Below are 18,014 nucleotides of genomic sequence, written 5' to 3'. Positions count from 1 at the left end.
GCTGTGGCATTAAGACTGTTGGGAACATAACCAGAGCTTTAACCTCAACAGCTGGACGACACTTCTGGAGCTTGTGTCACGAGAATAGAATGACGGTGCTATATTTAGCAAGGTTGTGAGTGTGGCAGGAATTGATCCCGTGTTTCTCTGCCTTTATACATAGGAACAGGAGTGGTCATGCCTCAGCAAGTGGTTAGAATCTGGAATACACTTCTCTAAAGGGCGGTGGAGTCAGACTCAATCTTATCTTTCAAAACGGAGTTGGATAAGTATCCGAATGAAAAAAATTGCACAGCTGTGGGTAAAAGACAGGGGAGTGAGACTTGTTGAGAGTTGGCATGGGCTCGACGGGCTGCATCCATTCCCTTATGCTTTGATTCTATAAGTTAGTGGCACATTTAATAGTGTGCATGTCAGCAGAATATTGAAAGGGACATGGATTCAGTCGGCACAACGAGAGGCATCTGATTCAGAAGATTCCGGTGCATGAAAATTCGGGTTTAATGACTTTAAAAGCATCATTTTTCTTTTGTGAAGATTCTGTCAGAGAAATGTTTGAAAAAGAATTTTTTGCTGAAAAGGGCTCAGCACTTCATCTTCTTTTTGGCTGTTAGGGCCACACTTCTTTTCGATGGTATTCTTCCAGAATGTATATTTTCTTTGCTGTTTCACAATAACCAGTCCCTTGCACTGCAGTCTATCTCACTGTTTCCAACGTCTCGTATACATGTTACCAGCAATGAACATTTTGAAGCAGACTTCTAAAGCACAGTGTCCAAAATGGTTTATGGATTCAGAGGTAAAGTGCAGAGCACAGATAAGTTATTCAATTAAGGATTCTCCTTCAGTTAACATTTCTTTAGTTGTGCAAATGAAGATCATCAGTCAATTAATGATGTTTTCCCATGAAGGCAGGATAACATTTAATGATTATGCATTTTCTAAGTAAAAGCCCATGTGATTCAGGGCGAAGTGGCAAATTGGATCCAAATTTGGCTCAGAGGCAGGAAGCAAACGGTAATGTTTGATGGGTGTTTTTGTGACTGGAAGGATGTTTCCAGTGTGGTTCCACAGTTTTCAGTGCCAGATCCATTGCTTTTTATGGTATTTATCAATGATCTAAACTTGAATATAGGTGTTATGATTACGAAGTTTTCAGGTGTTATTAAAATAGGCAGTGTGGTTGATAATGAAGAAGAAAGCTGGAGACTCCAGGAAGATATCAATCAACTGATAAGGGGGTAGAGCAGTGGCAAACTGAATTTAATCCAGAGATGTGAGAGATCGCGCATTTGTGGAGGGCTAACAAGGAAAGGGAATACACATCAACTGGTATGACATTGAGAAGTGTAGAGGAAAAAAGGTAACTGGGATTGCTTGTCCACAGATCCCTGAAGGTAGCTGACCAGTTGGAAAAGTTTATTAAGAATTCATATGGAATGGTTGCATTTATTGCAGAAGCAAGGAACAGAACAGCAAGTGGGTTATGCTAGAACTGTATTAAATTCTGGTTAGGCCACAGCTGGAGTTCTGCGTGCAGTTCTGGTCACCGCATTGAAGGAAGAACGTGCATACGCTGGAGAGGGTACAGAGGAGATTTACGTAGATGTTGCCGGGAGTGGAGCAACTTTGCTATGAGGACAGATTGAATAGGATGGGTTTGTTTTCCTTGGAACAGAGGAGGCTGATGGGCGACAGCATTGAGGTGTATAAAAATAGGAGGGGCCTAGATATTGTTGATTAAAAGGGTCTATTTCACATAGTGGAGTGGTCAACAACCAGGCTGCATAATTTAAAAGTAATTAGTGTAAGGGTTAAAGGGGATTTGAAGTGAACATTCTGCATGCAGATGTTTGTGGGGGTCTCAAACTCACTGCCTGAAAGTGTGGTGCAGGCAGAAACCCTCACCACATTTAACCAGTTCTTAGATGTGCACATGAAATGCAATAAGGTGCAGGGGTACACACCTAAAACTGGGCATTTGTTGGCCGGTGCAGATACGATGGGCTTAAATGACTCCTTCCATGCTGTAAACCTCTATGATTATATAATTATCGGTTAGGATTACTTTCATGATGCAAAACGTGGCAATCAGATAATTAATGGTGTTTCCAGTGAAGAAGTGTTCGTGCAAGCTGGGGCTCGAACTCAGGAAGCTAAGATCAAGCATCTTGTGAGGCTGTTGTTCGGAGCAGGTGGAGCGTTGTCTCGAACGGTGGCATTTTGAAGCCCAGTGAAGGGCGGTAAACCGCTGTTTGATGCTGCATTCTCCGCTTTCCGCCGGCAGCGGCTGATTGGAGAGTGTGGGAGCGGAAGTTAGGGCTTGTTCCGCCCTCACTCACTCTGGAGCTGGGGAAGAGCGATTAGTCGATGGGTTTGTTTGTGGCTTTAATTTTCTGTTGTGAAGCGTGGTGGCGTGGCAGGATCCTTTAATAATCTCTCACAGCTGACCTGAATGCACGGAATGTGCAGCTTTGAGATATGGTTTCTCCAGCGTCAGGGCTGGAAACGGGAGGGAGTGAGAGACACTGTGTAGAATTTGAGTGTGAACAGAACTGCAGAGAGAAATCAGCAAATGGAACAGCATCGTGAGACACTGCACTCTGTTAACATTGAACCACTAATATGAATGATTTAATTTTATCTTATCATGAATTGAACACGTTTGCATAATGTTTCCGCCCGGTTTCGAACCGGGGACCTTTCGCGTGTTAGGCGAACGTGATAACCACTACACTACGGAAACGCTGTGGCAGTAACATTGTTGGGAACATAACCAGAGCTTTAACCTCAACAGCTGGACGACACTTCTGGAGCTTGTGTCACGAGAACAGAATGACGGTGCTATATTTAGCAAGGTTGTGAGTGTGGCAGGAATTGATCACGTGTTTATCTGCCTTTATACATAGGAACAGGAGTGGCCATTCCTCAGCAAGTGGTTAGAATCTGGAATACACTTCTCTAAAGGGCGGTGGAGTCAGACTCAATCTTATCTTTCAAAACGGAGTTGGATAAGTATCCGAATGAAAAAAATTGTACAGCTGTGGGTAAATGACAGGGGAGTGAGACTTGTTGAGAGTTGGCATGGGCTCGACGGGCTGCATCCATTCCCTCATGCTTTGATTCTATAAGTTAGTGGCACATTTAATAGTGTGCATGTCAGCAGAATATTGAAAGGGACATGGATTCAGTCGGCACAACGAGAGGCATCTGATTCAGAAGATTCCGGTGCATGAAAATTCGGGTTTAATGACTTTAAAAGCATCATTTTTCTTTTGTGAAGATTCGGTCAGAGAAATGTTTGAAAAAGAATTTTTTGCTGAAAAGGGCTCAGCACTTCATCTTCTTTTTGGCTGTTAGGGCCACACTTCTTTTCGATGGTATTCTTCCAGAATGTATATTTTCTTTGCTGTTTCACAATAACCAGTCCCTTGCACTGCAGTCTATCTCACTGTTTCCAACGTCTCATATACATGTTACCAGCAATGAACATTTTGAAGCAGACTTCTAAAGCACAGTGTCCAAAATGGTTTATGGATTCAGAGGTAAAGTGCAGAGCACAGATAAGTTATTCAATTAAGGATTCTCCTTCAGTTAACATTTCTTTAGTTGTGCAAATGAAGATCATAAGTCAATTAATGATGTTTTCCCATGAAGGCAGGATAACATTTAATGATTATGCATTTTCTAAGTAAAAGCCCATGTGATTCAAGGCGAAGTGGCAAGTTGGATCCAAATTTGGCTCAGAGGCAGGAAGCAAAGGGTAATGTTTGATGGGTGTTTTTGTGACTGGAAGGATGTTTCCAGTGGGGTTCCACAGTTTTCAGTGCCAGATCCATTGCTTCTTATGGTATTTATCAATGATCTAAACTTGAATATAGGTGTTATGATTACGAAGTTTTCAGGTGTTATTAAAATAGGCAGTGTGGTTGATAATGAAGAAGAAAGCTGGAGACTCCAGGAAGATATCAATCAACTGATAAGTGGGTAGTGCAGTGGCAAATTGAATTTAATCCAGAGATGTGAGAGATCGCGCATTTGTGGAGGGCTAACAACGAAAGGGAATACACATCAACTGGTATGACATTGAGAAGTGTAGAGGAACAAAGGTAACTGGGATTGCTTGTCCACAGATCCCTGAAAGGAGCTGACCAGTTGGAAAAGTTGATTAAGAAGTCATATGGAATGATTGCATTTATTGGCAGAAGCAAGGAACAGAGCAGCAAGTGGGTTGTGCTAGAACTGTATAAAATTCTGGTTAGGCCACAGCTGGAGTACTGCGTGCAGTTCTGGTCACCGCATTGAAGGAAGAACGTGAATACGCTGGAGAGGGTACAGAGGAGATTTACGTAGATGTTGCCGGGAGTGGAGCAACATTGCTATGAGGACAGATTGGATAGGATGGGTTTGTTTTCCTTGGAACAGAGGAGGCTGATGGGCGACCGCATTGAGGTGTATAAAAATAGGAAAGGCCTAGATATTGTTGATTAAAAGGGTCTATTTCACATAGTGGAGTGGTCAACAACCAGGCTGCATAATTTAAAAGTAATTAGTGTAAGGGTTAAAGGGGATTTGAAGTGAACATTCTGCATGCAGATGTTTGTGGTGGTTTCAAACTCACTGCCTGAAAGTGTGGTGCAGGCAGAAACCCTCACCACATTTAACAAGTTCTTAGATGTGCACATGAAATGCAATAAGGTGCAGGGGGACACACCTAAAACTGGGCATTTGTTGGCCGGTGCAGATACGTTGGGCGTAAATGACTCCTTCCATGCTGTAAACCTCTATGATTATATAATTATCGGTTAGGATTACTTTCATGATGCAAAACGTGGCAATCAGATAATTAATGCTGTTTCCAGTGAAGAAGTGTTCGTGCAAGCTGGGGCTCGAACTCAGGAAGCTGAGATGAAGCATCTTATGAGGCTGCTGTTCGGAGCACGGGGAGCGTTGTCTGGAACGGTGGCATTTTGCAGCCCAGTGAAGGGCGGTAAACCGCTGTTTGATGCTGCATTCTCCGCTTTCCGCCGGCAGCGGCTGATTGGAGAGTGTGGGAGCGGAAGTTAGGGCTTGTCCCGCCCTCACTCACTCTGGAGCTGAGGAAGAGCGATTAGTCGATGGGTTTGTTTGTGGCTTTAATTTTCTGTTGTGAAGCGTGGTGGCGTGGCAGGATCCTTCAATAATCTCTCACAGCTGACCTGAATGCACGGAATGTGCAGCTTTGAGATATGGTTTCTCCAGCGTCAGGGCTGGAAGCGGGAGGGAGTGAGAGACACTGTGTAGAATTTGAGTGTGAACAGAACTGTAGAGAGAAATCAGCAAATGGAACAGCATCGTGAGACACTGCACTCTGTTAACATTGAACCACCAATATGAATGATTTAATTTTATCTTATCATTAATTGAACACGTTTGCATAATGTTTCCGCCAGGTTTTGAACCGGGGACCTTTCGCGTGTTAGGCGAACGTGATAACCACTACACTACGGAAACGCTGGTGCAATAACATCGTTGGGAACATAACCAGAGCTTTAACCTCAACAGCTGGACTACACTTCTGGAGCTTGTGTCACGAGAATCGAATAACGGTGCGATATTGCAAGGTTGTGAGTGTGGCAGGAATTGATCCCGTGTTTCTCTGGCTTTATACATAGGAACAGGAGTGGCCATTCCTCAGCAAGTGGTTAGAATCTGGAATATACTTCTCTAAAGGGCGGTGGAGTCAGACTCAATCTTATCTTTCAAAACGGAGTTGGATAAGTATCCGAATGAAAAAAATTGCACAGCTGTGGGTAAATGACAGGGGAGTGAGACTTGTTGAGAGTTGGCATGGGCTCGACGGGCTGCATCCATTCCGTTATTCTTTGATTCTATAAGTTAGTGGCACATTTAATAGTGTGCATGTCAGCAGAATATTGAAAGGGACATGGATTCAGTCGACACAACGAGAGGCATCTGATTCAGAAGATTCGGGTGCACGAAAATTCGGGTTTAATGACTTTAAAAGCATCATTTTTCTTTTATGAAGATTCGGTCAGAGAAATGTTTGAAAAATAATTTTTTGCTGAAAAGGGCTCAGCACTTTATCTTCTTTTTGGCTGTTAGGGCCACACTTCTTTTCGATGGTATTCTTCCAGAATGTATATTTTCTTTGCTGTTTCACAATAACCAGTCCCTTGCACTACAGTCTATCTCACTGTTTCCAACGTCTCATGTACATGTTACCAGCAATGAACATTTTGAAGCAGACTTCTAAAGCACAGTGTCCAAAATGGTTTATGGATTCAGAGCTAAAGTGCAGAGCACAGATAAGTTATTCAATTAAGGATTCTCCTTCAGTTAACATTTCTTTAGTTGTGCAAATGAACATCATCAGTCAATTAATGATGTTTTCCCACAAAGGCAGGATAACATTTAATGATTATGCATTTTCTAAGTAAAAGCCCATGTGATTCAGGGCGAAGTGGCAAATTGGATCCAAATTTGGCTCAGAGGCAGGAAGCAAACGGTAATGTTTGATGGGTGTTTTTGTGACTGGAAGGATGTTTCCAGTGGGGTTCCACAGTTTTCAGTGCCAGATCCATTGCTTTTTATGGTATTTATCAATGATCTAAACTTGAATATAGGTGTTATGCTTACGAAGTTTTCAGGTGTTATTAAAATAGGCAGTGTGGTTGATAATGAAGAAGAAAGCTGGAGACTCCAGGAAGATATCAATCAACTGATAAGGGGGTAGAGCAGTGGCAAATTGAATTTAATCCAGAGATGTGAGAGATCGCGCATTTGTGGAGGGCTAACAAGGAAAGGGAATACACATCAACTGGTATGACATTGAGAAGTGTAGAGGAACAAAGGTAACTGGGATTGCTTGTCCACAGATCCCTGAAGGCAGCTGACCAGTTGGAAAAGTTGATTAAGAAGTCATATGGAATGGTTGCATTTATTGGCAGAAGCAAGGAACAGAACAGCAAGTGGGTTATGCTAGAACTGTATAAAATTCTGGTTAGGCCACAGCTGGAGTACTGCGTGCAGTTCTGGTCACCGCACTGAAGGAAGAACGTGAATACGCTGGAGAGGGTACAGAGGAGATTTACGTAGATGTTGCCGGGAGTGGAGCAACTTTGCTATGAGGACAGATTGGATAGGATGGGTTTGTTTTCCTTGGAACAGAGGAGGCTGAAGGGCGACCGCATTGAGGTGTATAAAAATAGGAGACGCCTAGATATTGTTGATTAAAAGGGTCTATTTCACATAGTGCAGTGGTCAACAACCAGGCTGCATAATTTTAAAGTAATTAGTGTAAGGGTTAAAGGGGATTTGAAGTGAACATTCTGCATGCAGATGTTTGTGGGGGTCTCAAACTCACTGCCTGAAAGTGTGGTGCAGGCAGAAACCCTCACCACATTTAACCAGTTCGTAGATGTGCACATGAAATGCAATAAGGTGCAGGGGTACACACCTAAAACTGGGCATTTTTTGGCCGGTGCAGATACGATGGGCGTAAATGACTCCTTCCATGCTGTAAACCTCCATGGTTATATAATTATCGGTTAGGATTACTTTCATGATGCAAAACGTGGCAATCAGATAATTAATGCTGTTTCCAGTGAAGAAGTGTTCGTGCAAGCTGGGGCTCGAACTCAGGAAGCTGAGATGAAGCATCTTATAAGGCTGCTGTTCAGAGCACGGGGAGCGTTGTCTGGAACGTTGGCATTTTGCAGCCAAGTGAAGGGCGGTAAACCGCTGTTTGATGCTGCATTCTCCGCTTTCCGCCGGCAGCGGCTGATTGGAGAGTGTGGAAGCGGAAGTTAGGGCTTGTCCCGCCCTCACTCACTCTGGAGCTGAGGAAGAGCGATTAGTCGATGGGTTTGTTTGTGGCTTTAATTTTCTGTTGTGAAGCGTGGTGGCGTGGCAGCATCCTTTAATAATCTCTCACAGCTGACCTGAATGCAAGGAATGTGCAGCTTTGAGATCTGGTTTCTCCAGCGTCAGGGCTGTAAACGGGAGGGAGTGAGAGACACTGTGTAGAATTTGAATGTGAACAGAACTGCAGAGAGAAATCAGCAAATGGACCAGCATCGTGAGACACTGCACTCTGTTAATATTGAACCACTAATATGAATGGTTTAATTTTATCTAATCATTAATTGAACACGTTTGCATAATGTTTCCGCCCGGTTTCGAACCCGGGACCTTTCGCGTGTGAAGCGAACGTGATAACCACTACGCTACAGAAATGCTGTGGCAGTAGCATTGTTGGGAACATAACCAGAGCTTTAACCTCAACAGCTGGACTACACTTATGGAGCTTGTGTCACGAGAATAGAATGACGGTGCGAAATTTAGCATGGTTGTGAGTGTGGCAGGAATTGATCCCGTGTTTCTCTGCCTTTATACATAGGAACAGGAGTGGCCATTCCTCAGCAAGTGGTTAAAATCTGGAATACACTGCTCTAAAGGGCGGTGGAGTCAGACTCATTCTTATCTTTCAAAACGAGTTGGATAAGTATCCGAATGAAAAAAATTGCACAGCTGTGTGTAAATGACAGGGGAGTGAGACTTGTTGAGAGTTGGCATGGGCTCGACGGGCTGCAACCATTCCCTTATTCTTTGATTGTATAAGTTAGTGGCACATTTAATAGTGTGCATGTCAGCAGAATATTGAAAGGGACATGGATTCAGTCGGCACAACGAGAGGCATCTGATTCAGAAGATTTGGGTGCACGAAAATTCGGGTTTAATGACTTTAAAAGCATCATTTTTGTTTTGTGAAGATTCGGTCAGAAAAATGTTTGGGAAAAGAATTTTTTGCTGAAAAGGGCTCAGCACTTCATCTTCTTTTTGGCTGTTAGGGTCACACTTCTTTTCGATGGTATTCTTCCAGACTGTATATTTTCTTTGCTGTTTCACAATAACCAGTCCCTTGCACTACAGTCTATCTCACTGTTTCCAACGTCCCATGTACATGTTACCAGCAAGGAACATTTTGAAGCAGACTTCTAAAGCACACTGTCCAATATGGTTTATGGATTCAGAGGTAAAGTGCAGAGCACAGATAAGTTATTCAATTAAGGACTCTCCTTCAGTTAACATTTCTTTAGTTGTGCAAATGAAGATCATCAGTCAATTAATGATGTTTTCCCATGAAGGCAGGATAACATTTAATGATTATGCATTTTCTAAGTAAAAGCCCATGTGATTCAGGGCGAAGTGGCAAATTGGATCCAAATTTGGCTCAGAGGCAGGAAGCAAAGGGTAATGTTTGATGGGTGATTTTGTGACTGGAAGGATGTTTCCAGTGGTGTTCCACAGTTTTCAGTGCCAGATCCATTGCTTTTATGGTATTTATCAATGATCTAAACTTGATTATAGGTGTTATGATCACGAAGTTTTCAGGTGTTTTTAAAATAGGCAGTGGGTTGATAATGAAGAAGAAAGCTGGAGACTACAGGAAGATATCAATCAACTGATAAGGGGGTAGAGCAGTTGCAAATGGAATTTAATCCAGAGATGTGAGAGATCGCGCATTTGTGGAGGGCTAACAAGGAAAGGGAATACACATCAACTGGTATGACATTGAGAAGTGTAGAGGAACAAATGTAACTGGGATTGCTTGTCCACAGATCCCTGAAGGTAGCTGGCCAGTTGGAAAAGTTGGTTAAGAAGTCATATGGAATGGTTGCATTTATTGGCAGAAGCAAGGAACAGAACAGCAAGTGGTTTATGCTAGAACTGTATAAAATTCTGGTTAGGCCACAGCTGGAGTACTGCGTGCAGTTCTAGTCACCGCATTGAAGGAAGGACGTGAATACGCTGGAGAGGGTACAGAGGAGCTTTACGTAGTTGTTGCCGGCAGTGGAGCAACTTTGCTATGAGGACAGATTGGATAGGATGGGTTTGTTTTCCTTGGAACAGAGGAGGCTGATGGGCGACAGTATTGAGGTGTATAAAAATAGGAAGGGCCTAGATATTGTTGTTTAAAAGGGTCTATTTCACATAGTGGAGTGGTCAACAACCAGGCTGCATAATTTCAAAGTAATTAGTGTTAGGGTTGAAGGGCATTTGAAGTGAACATTCTGCATGCAGATGTTTGTGGGGGTCTCAAACTCACTGCCTGAAAGTGTGGTGCAGGCAGAAACCCTCACCACATTTAACAAGTTCTGAGATGTGCACATGAAATGCAATAAGGTGCAGGGGGACACACCTAAAACTGGGCATTTGTTGGCCGGTGCAGATACGATGGGCTTAAATGACTCCTTCCATGCTGTAAACCTCTATGATTATATAATTATCGGTTAGGATTACTTTCATGATGCAAAACGTGGCATCAGATAATTAATGGTGTTTCCAGTGAAGAAGTGTTCGTGCAAGCTGGGGCTCGAACTCAGGAAGCTGAGATGAAGCATCTTATGAGGTTGCTGTTCGGTGTACGGGGAGCGTTGTCTCGAACGGTGGCATTTTGCAGCCCAGTGAAGGGCGGTAAACCGCTGTTTGATGCTGCATTCTCCGCTTTCCGCCGGCAGCGGCTGATTGGAGAGTCTGGGAGCGGAAGTTAGGGCTTGTCCCTCCCTCACTCATTCTGGAGCTGGGGAAGAGCGATTAGTCGATGGGTTTGTTTGTGGCTTTAATTTTCTGTTGTGAAGCGTGGTGGCGTGGCAGGATCCTTTAATAAAAGCTCACAGCTGACCTGAATGCACGGAATGTGAAGCTTTGAGATATGGTTTCTCCAGCGTCAGGGCTGGAAACGGGAGGGAGTGAGAGACACTGTGAAGAATTTGAGTGTGAACAGAACTGTAGAGAGAAATCAGCAAATGGAACAGCATCGTGAGACACTGCACTCTGTTACCATTGAACCACTAATATGAATGATTTAATTTTATCTTATCATTAATTGAACACGTTTGCATAATGTTTCCGCCCGGTTTCGAACCGGGGACCTTTCGCGTGTGAGGCGAACGTGATAACCACTACACTACGGAAACGCTGTGGCAGTAGCATTGTTGGGAACATAACCAGACCTTTAACCTCAACAGCTGGACTACACTTATGGAGCTTGTGTCACGAGAATAGAATGACGGTGCTATATTTAGCAAGGTTGTGAGTGTGGCAGGAATTGATCCCGTGTTTCTCTGCCTTTATACATAGGAACAGGAGTGGCCATTCCTCAGCAAGTGGTTAAAATCTGGAATACACTGCTCTAAAGGGCGGTGGAGTCAGACTCATTCTTATCTTTCAAAACGAGTTGGATAAGTATCCGAATGAAAAAAATTGCACAGCTGTGTGTAAATGACAGGGGAGTGAGACTTGCTGAGAGTTGGCATGGGCTCGACGGGCTGCAACCATTCCCTTATTCTTTGATTGTATAAGTTAGTGGCACATTTAATAGTGTGCATGTCAGCAGAATATTGAGAGGGACATGGATTCAGTCGGCACAACGAGAGGCATCTGATTCAGAAGATTTGGGTGCACGAAAATTCGGGTTTAATGACTTTAAAAGCATCATTTTTGTTTTGTGAAGATTCGGTCAGAAAAATGTTTGGGAAAAGAATTTTATGCTGAAAAGGGCTCAGCACTTCATCTTCTTTTTGGCTGTTCGGGTCACACTTCTTTTCGATGGTATTCTTCCAGAATGTATATTTTCTTTGCTGTTTCACAATAACCAGTCCCTTGCACTACAGTCTATCTCACTGTTTCCAACGTCCCATGTACATGTTACCAGCAAGGAACATTTTGAAGCAGACTTCTAAAGCACACTGTCCAATATGGTTTATGGATTCAGAGGTAAAGTGCAGAGCACAGATAAGTTATTCAATTAAGGACTCTCCTTCAGTTAACATTTCTTTAGTTGTGCAAATGAAGATCATCAGTCAATTAATGATGTTTTCCCATGAAGGCAGGATAACATTTAATGATTATGCATTTTCTAAGTAAATGCCCATGTGATTCAGGGCGAAGCGGCATATTGGATCCAAATTTTGCTCAGAGGCAGTTAGCAAAGGGTAATGTTTGATGGGTGTTTTTGTGACTGGAAGGATGATTCCAGTGGGGTTCCGCAGTTTTCAGAGCCAGATCCATTGCTTTTTATGGTATTTATCAATGATCTAAACTTGAATATAGGTGTTATGATTTCGAAGTTTTCAGGTGTTATTAAAATAGGCAGTGGGTTGATAATGAAGAAGAAAGCTGGAGACTCCAGGAAGATATCAATCAACTGATAAGGGGGTAGAGCAGTGGCAAATGGAATTTAATCCAGAGATGTGAGTGATAGCGCATTTGTGGAGGGCTAACAAGGAAAGGGAATACACATCAACTGGTATGACATTGAGAAGTGTAGAGGAACAAAGGTAACTGGGATTGCTTGTCCACAAATCCCTGAATGTAGCTGGCCAGTTGGAAAAGTTGGTTAAGAAGTCATATGGAATGGTAGCCTTTATTGGCAGAAGCAAGGAACAGAACAGCAAGTGGGTTATGCTAGAACTGTATAAAATTCTGGTTCGGCCACAGCTGGAGTACTGCGTGCAGTTCTAGTCACCGCATTGAAGGAAGGACGTGAATACGCTGGAGAGGGTACAGAGGAGATTTACGTAGATGTTGCCGGGAGTGGAGCAACTTTGCTATGAGGACAGATTGGATAGGATGGGTTTGTTTTCCTTGGAACAGAGGAGGCTGATGGGCGACAGCATTGAGGTTTATAAAAATAGGAGGGGCCTAGATATTGTAGATTGAAAGGTTCTATTTCACAGAGTGGAGTGGTCAACAACCAGGCTGCATAATTTAAAAGTAATTAGTGTAAGGGTTAAAGGGGATTTGAAGTGAACATTCTGCAAGCAGATGTTTGTGAGGGTCTCAACTCACTGCCTGAAAGTGTGGTGCAGGCAGAAACCATCACCACATTTAACAAGTTCTTAGATGTGCACATGAAATGCAATAAGGTGCAGGGGTACACGCCTCAAACTGGGCATTTGTTGGCCGGTGCAGATACAATGGGCTTAAATGACTCCTTCCAAGCTGTAAACCTCTATGATTAGAAATTATCGGTTAGGATTACTTTCATGATGCAAAACGTGGCAATCAGATAATTAATGGTGTTTCCAGTGAAGAAGTGTTCGTGCAAGCTGGGGCTCGAACTCAGGAAGGTGAGATGAAGCATCTTATGAGGCTGCTGTTCGGTGTACGGGGAGCGTTGTCTCGAACGGTGGCATTTTGCAGCCCAATGAAGGGCGGCAAACCGCTGTTTGATGCTGCATTTTCCGCTTTCCGCCGGCAGCGGCTGATTGGAGAGTGTTGGAGCGGAAGTTAGGGCTTGTCCCGCACTCACTCACTCTGGAGCTGGGGAATAGTGATTAGTCGATGGGTATGTTTGTGGCTTTAATTTTCTGTTGTGAAGCGTGGCAGCATGGCAGGATCCTTTAATAATCTCTCACAGCTGACCTGAATGCACGGAATGTGCAGCTTTGAGATATGGTTTCTCCAGCGTCAGGGCTGGAAACGGGAGGGAGTGAGAGACACTGTGTAGAATTTGAGAGTGTACAGAACTGCAGAGAGAAATCAGCAAATGGAACAGCATCGTGAGACACTGCACTCTGTTAATATTGAACCACTAATATGAATGATTTAATTTTATCTAATCATTAATTGAACACGTTTGCATAATGTTTCCGCCCGGTTTCGGACCGGGAATCTTGCGCGTGTTAGGCGAATGTGATAAGCACTACACTACAGAAACGCTGTGGCAGAAAGACAGTGGGGAACTTAACCAGAGCTTTAACCTCAACAGCTGGACTACACTTCTGGAGCTTGTGTCACGAGAATAGAATGACGGTGCGAAATTTAGCAAGGTTCTGAGTGTGGCAGGAATTGATCCCGTGTTTCTCTGCCTTTTTCCATAGGAACAGGAGTGGCCATTCCTCAGCAGGTGGTTAGAATCTGGAATACACTGCTCTAAAGGGCGGTGGAGTCAGACTCAATCTTATCTTTCAAAACGGAGTTGGATTAGTATCCGAATGAAAAAAATTGCACAGCTGTGGGTAAATGACAGGGGAGTGAGACTTGTTGAGAGTTGGCATGGGCTCGACGGGCTGCAACCATTCCCTTATTCTTTGATTCTATAAGTTAGTGGCACATTTAATAGTGTGCATGTCAGCAGAATATTGAAAGGGACATGGATTCAGTCGGCACAACGAGAGGCATCTGATTCAGAAGATTCGGGTGCACGAAAATTCGGGTTTAATGACTTTAAAAGCATCATTTTTGTTTTGTGAAGATTCGGACAGAGAAATGTTTCGGAAAAGAATTTTTTGTTGAAAAGGGCTCAGCACTTCATCTTCTTTTTGGCTGTTAGGTCAACATTTCTTTTCGATGGTATTCTTCGAGATGGATATTTTCTTTGCTGTTTCACAATAACCAATCCCTTGCACTACAGTCTGTCTCACTGTTTCCAACGTCCCATGTAAATGTTACCAGCAAGGAACATTTTGAAACAGACTTCTAAAGCACAGTGTCCAAAATGGTTTATGGATTCAGAGGTAAAGTGCAGAGCACAGATAAGTTATTCAATTAAGGACTCTCCTTCAGTTAACATTTCTTTAGTTGTGCAAATGAAGATCATCAGTCAATTAATGATGTTTTCCCATGAAGGCAGGATAACATTTAATGATTATGCATTTTCTAAGTAAAAGCCCATGTGATTCAGGGCGAAGTGGCAAATTGGATCCAAATTTGGCTCAGAGGCAGGAAGCAAAGGGTAATGTTTGATGGGTGTTTTTGTGACTGGAAGGATGTTTCCAGTGGAGTTCCACAGTTTTCAGTGCCAGATCCATTGCTTTTATGGTATTTATCAATGATCTAAACTTGAATATAGGTGTTATGATGACGAAGTTTTCAGGTGTTATTAAAATAGGCAGTGTGGTTTATAATGAAGAAGAAAGCTGGAGACTCCAGGAAGATATCAATCAACTGATAAGGGGTTAGAGCAGTGGCAAATGGAATTTAATCCAGAGATGTGAGAGATCACGCATTTGTGGAGGGCTAACAAGGAAAGGGAATACAATTCAACTGGTATGACATTGAGAAGTGCAGAGGAACAAAGATAACTGGGATTGCTTGTCCACAGAACCCTGAAGGTAGCTGGCCAGTTGGAAAAGTTGGTTAAGAAGTCATATGGAATGGTTGCATTTATTGGCAGAAGCAAGGAACAGAACAGCAAGTGGGTTATGCTAGAACTGTATAAAATTCTGGTTAGGCCACAGCTGGAGTACTGCGTGCAGTTCTGGTCACCGCATTGAAGGAAGAACGTGAATACGCTGGAGAGGGTACAGAGGAGATTTACGTAGATGTTGCCGGGAGTGGAGCAACATTGCTATGAGGACAGATTGGACAGGATGGGTTTGTTTTCCTTGGAACACAGGAGGCTGATGGGCGACAGCATTGAGATGTATAAAAATAGGAGGGGCCTAGATATTGTTGATTAAAAGGGTCTATTTCACATAGTGGAGTGGTCAACAACCAGGCTGCATAATTTCAAAGTAATTAGTGTAAGGGTTAAAGGGGATTTGAAGTGAACATTCTGCAAGCAGATGTTTGTGGGGGTCTCAAACTCACTGCCTGAAAGTGTGGTGCAGGCAGAAACCCTCACCACATTTAACAAGTTCTTAGATGTGCACATTAAATGCAATAAGATGAATGGGTACTCACCTAAAACTGGGCATTTGTTGGCCGGTGCAGATACGATGGGCTTAAATGACTCCTTCCATGCTGTAAACATCTATGATTATATAATTATCGGTTAGGATTACTTTCATGATGCAAAACGTGGCAATCAGATAATTAATGGTGTTTCCAGTGAAGAAGTGTTCGTGCAAGCTGGGGCTCGAACTCAGGAAGTTGAGATGAAGCATCTTATGAGGCTGCTGTTTGGTGTACGGGGAGCGTTTTCTCGGACGGTGGCATTTTGCAGCCCAGTGAAGGGTGGTAAACCGCTGTTTGATGTTGCATTCTCCGCTCTCCACCGGCAGCCACTGATTGGAGAGTGTGGGAGCGGAAGTTAGGGCTTGTCCCGCCCTCACTCACTCTGGAGCTGGGGAAGAGCGATTAGTCGATGGGTTTGTTTGTGGCTTTAATTTTCTGTTGTGAAGCGTGGTGGCGTGGCAGGATCCTTTAATAATCTGTCACAGCTGACCTGAATGCACGGAATGTGCAGCTTTGAGATATGGTTTCTCCAGCGTCAGGGCTGGAAACGGGAGGGAGTGAGAGACACTGTGCAGAAGTTGAGTGTGTACAGAACTGCAGAGAGAAATCAGCAAATGGAACAGCATCGTGAGACACTGCACTCTGTTATTATTGAACCACTAATATGAATGATTTAATTTTATCTAATCATAAATTGAACACGTTTGCATAATGTGTCCGCCCGGTTTCGAACCTGGGACCTTTCACGTGTGACGCGAACGTGATAACCACTACACTACGGAAACGCTGTGGCAGAAACACCGTGGGGAACATAACCAGAGCTTTAACCTCAACAGCTGGACTACACTTTTGGAGCTTGTGTCACGATAATAGAATGACGGTGCTATATTTAGCAAGGTTGTGAGTGTGGCAGGAATTGATCGCGTGTTTCTCTGCCTTTATACATGGGAACAGGAGTGGCCATTCCTCAGCAAGTGGTTAGAATCTTGAATACACTGCTCTAAAGGGCGGTGGAGTCAGACTCAATCTTATCTTTCAAACCGAGTTGGATAAGTATCCGAATGAAAGAAATTGCACAGCTTTGGGTAAATGACAGGGGAGTGAGACTTGTTGAGAGTTGGCATGGGCTCGACGGGCTGCAACCATTCCCTTATTCTTTGATTCTATAAGTTGTGGCACATTTAATAGTGTGCATGTCAGCAGCATATTGAAAGGGACATGGATTCAGTCGGCACAACGAGAGGCATCTGATTCAGAAGATTCGGGTGCACGAAAATTCGGGTTTAATGACTTTAAAAGCATAATTTTTGTTTTGTGAAGATTCGGTCAGAGAAATGTTTGGGAAAAGCATTTTTTGCTGAAAAGGGCTCAGCCCTTCATCTTCTTTTTGGCTGTTAGGGCCACACTTCTTTTCGATGGTATTCTTCCAGATTGTATATTTTCTTTGCTGTTTCACAATAACCAGTCCCTTGCACTACAGTCTATCTCATTGTTTCCAACGTCCCATGTACATGTTACCAGCAAGGAACATTTTGAAACAGACTTCTAAAGCACAGTGTCCAAAATGGTTTATGGATTCAGAGGTAAAGTGCAGAGCACAGATAACTTATTCAATTAAGGACTCTCCTTCAGTTAACATTTCTTTAGTTGTGCAAATGAAGATCATCAGTCAATTAATGATGTTTTCCCATGAAGGCAGGATAACATTTAATGATTATGCATTTTCTAAGTAAAAGCCCATGTTATTCAGGGCGAAGTGGCAAATTGGATCCAAATTTGGCTCAGAGGCAGGAAGCAAAGGCTAATGTTTGATGGGTGTTTTTGTGACTGGAAGGATGTTTCCAGTGGGGTTCCACAGTTTTCAGTGCCAGATCCATTGCTTTTTATGGTATTTATCAATGATCTAAACTTGAATATAGATGTTATGATTCCGAAGTTTTCAGGTGTTATTAAAATAGGCAGTGTGGTTGATAATGAAGAAGAAAGCTGGAGACTCCAGGAAGATAACAATCAACTGATAAGGTGGTAGAGCAGTGGAAAATGAGAGATCGCGCATTTGTGGAGGGCAAACAAGGAAAGGGAATACACATCAACTGGTATGACATTGAGAAGTGTAGAGGAACAAAGGTAACTGGGATTGCTTGTCCACAGATCCCTGAAGGTCGCTGACCAGTTGGAAAAGTTGATTAAGAATTCATATGGAATGGTTGCATTTATTGGCAGAAGCAAGGAACAGAACAGCAAGTGGGTTATGCTAGAACTGTATAAAATAGTGGTTAGGCCACAGCTGGAGTTCTGCGTGCAGTTCTGGTCACCGCATTGAAGGA

The 18,014-nt window shown here is 43.2% G+C and overlaps 4 non-coding genes across 4 annotated transcripts; all 4 read right to left on the bottom strand.

Moving 5' to 3' along the window:
• Positions 1-2,673: 2,673 nt before the first annotated feature.
• On the bottom strand, positions 2,674-2,746 carry trnav-aac (transfer RNA valine (anticodon AAC)). Its single transcript has one exon. It is a non-coding gene; the product is annotated as a tRNA-Val (tRNA).
• Positions 2,747-5,420: 2,674 nt separating this feature from the next.
• trnav-aac (transfer RNA valine (anticodon AAC)) lies at positions 5,421-5,493 on the bottom strand. The gene has a single exon. It is a non-coding gene; the product is annotated as a tRNA-Val (tRNA).
• A 2,672-nt stretch (positions 5,494-8,165) lies between these two features.
• trnav-cac (transfer RNA valine (anticodon CAC)) lies at positions 8,166-8,238 on the bottom strand. The gene has a single exon. It is a non-coding gene; the product is annotated as a tRNA-Val (tRNA).
• A 2,671-nt stretch (positions 8,239-10,909) lies between these two features.
• On the bottom strand, positions 10,910-10,982 carry trnav-cac (transfer RNA valine (anticodon CAC)). Its single transcript has one exon. It is a non-coding gene; the product is annotated as a tRNA-Val (tRNA).
• Between the last annotated feature and the right edge of the window lie 7,032 nt (positions 10,983-18,014).

This window comes from Pristiophorus japonicus, chromosome 3 (assembly GCF_044704955.1).
Source record: "Pristiophorus japonicus isolate sPriJap1 chromosome 3, sPriJap1.hap1, whole genome shotgun sequence".
NCBI lineage: Eukaryota > Metazoa > Chordata > Chondrichthyes > Pristiophoridae > Pristiophorus > Pristiophorus japonicus.
Note: the sequence above shows the minus strand (reverse complement) of the source record. Positions and strands in the feature narration are given on the sequence as shown.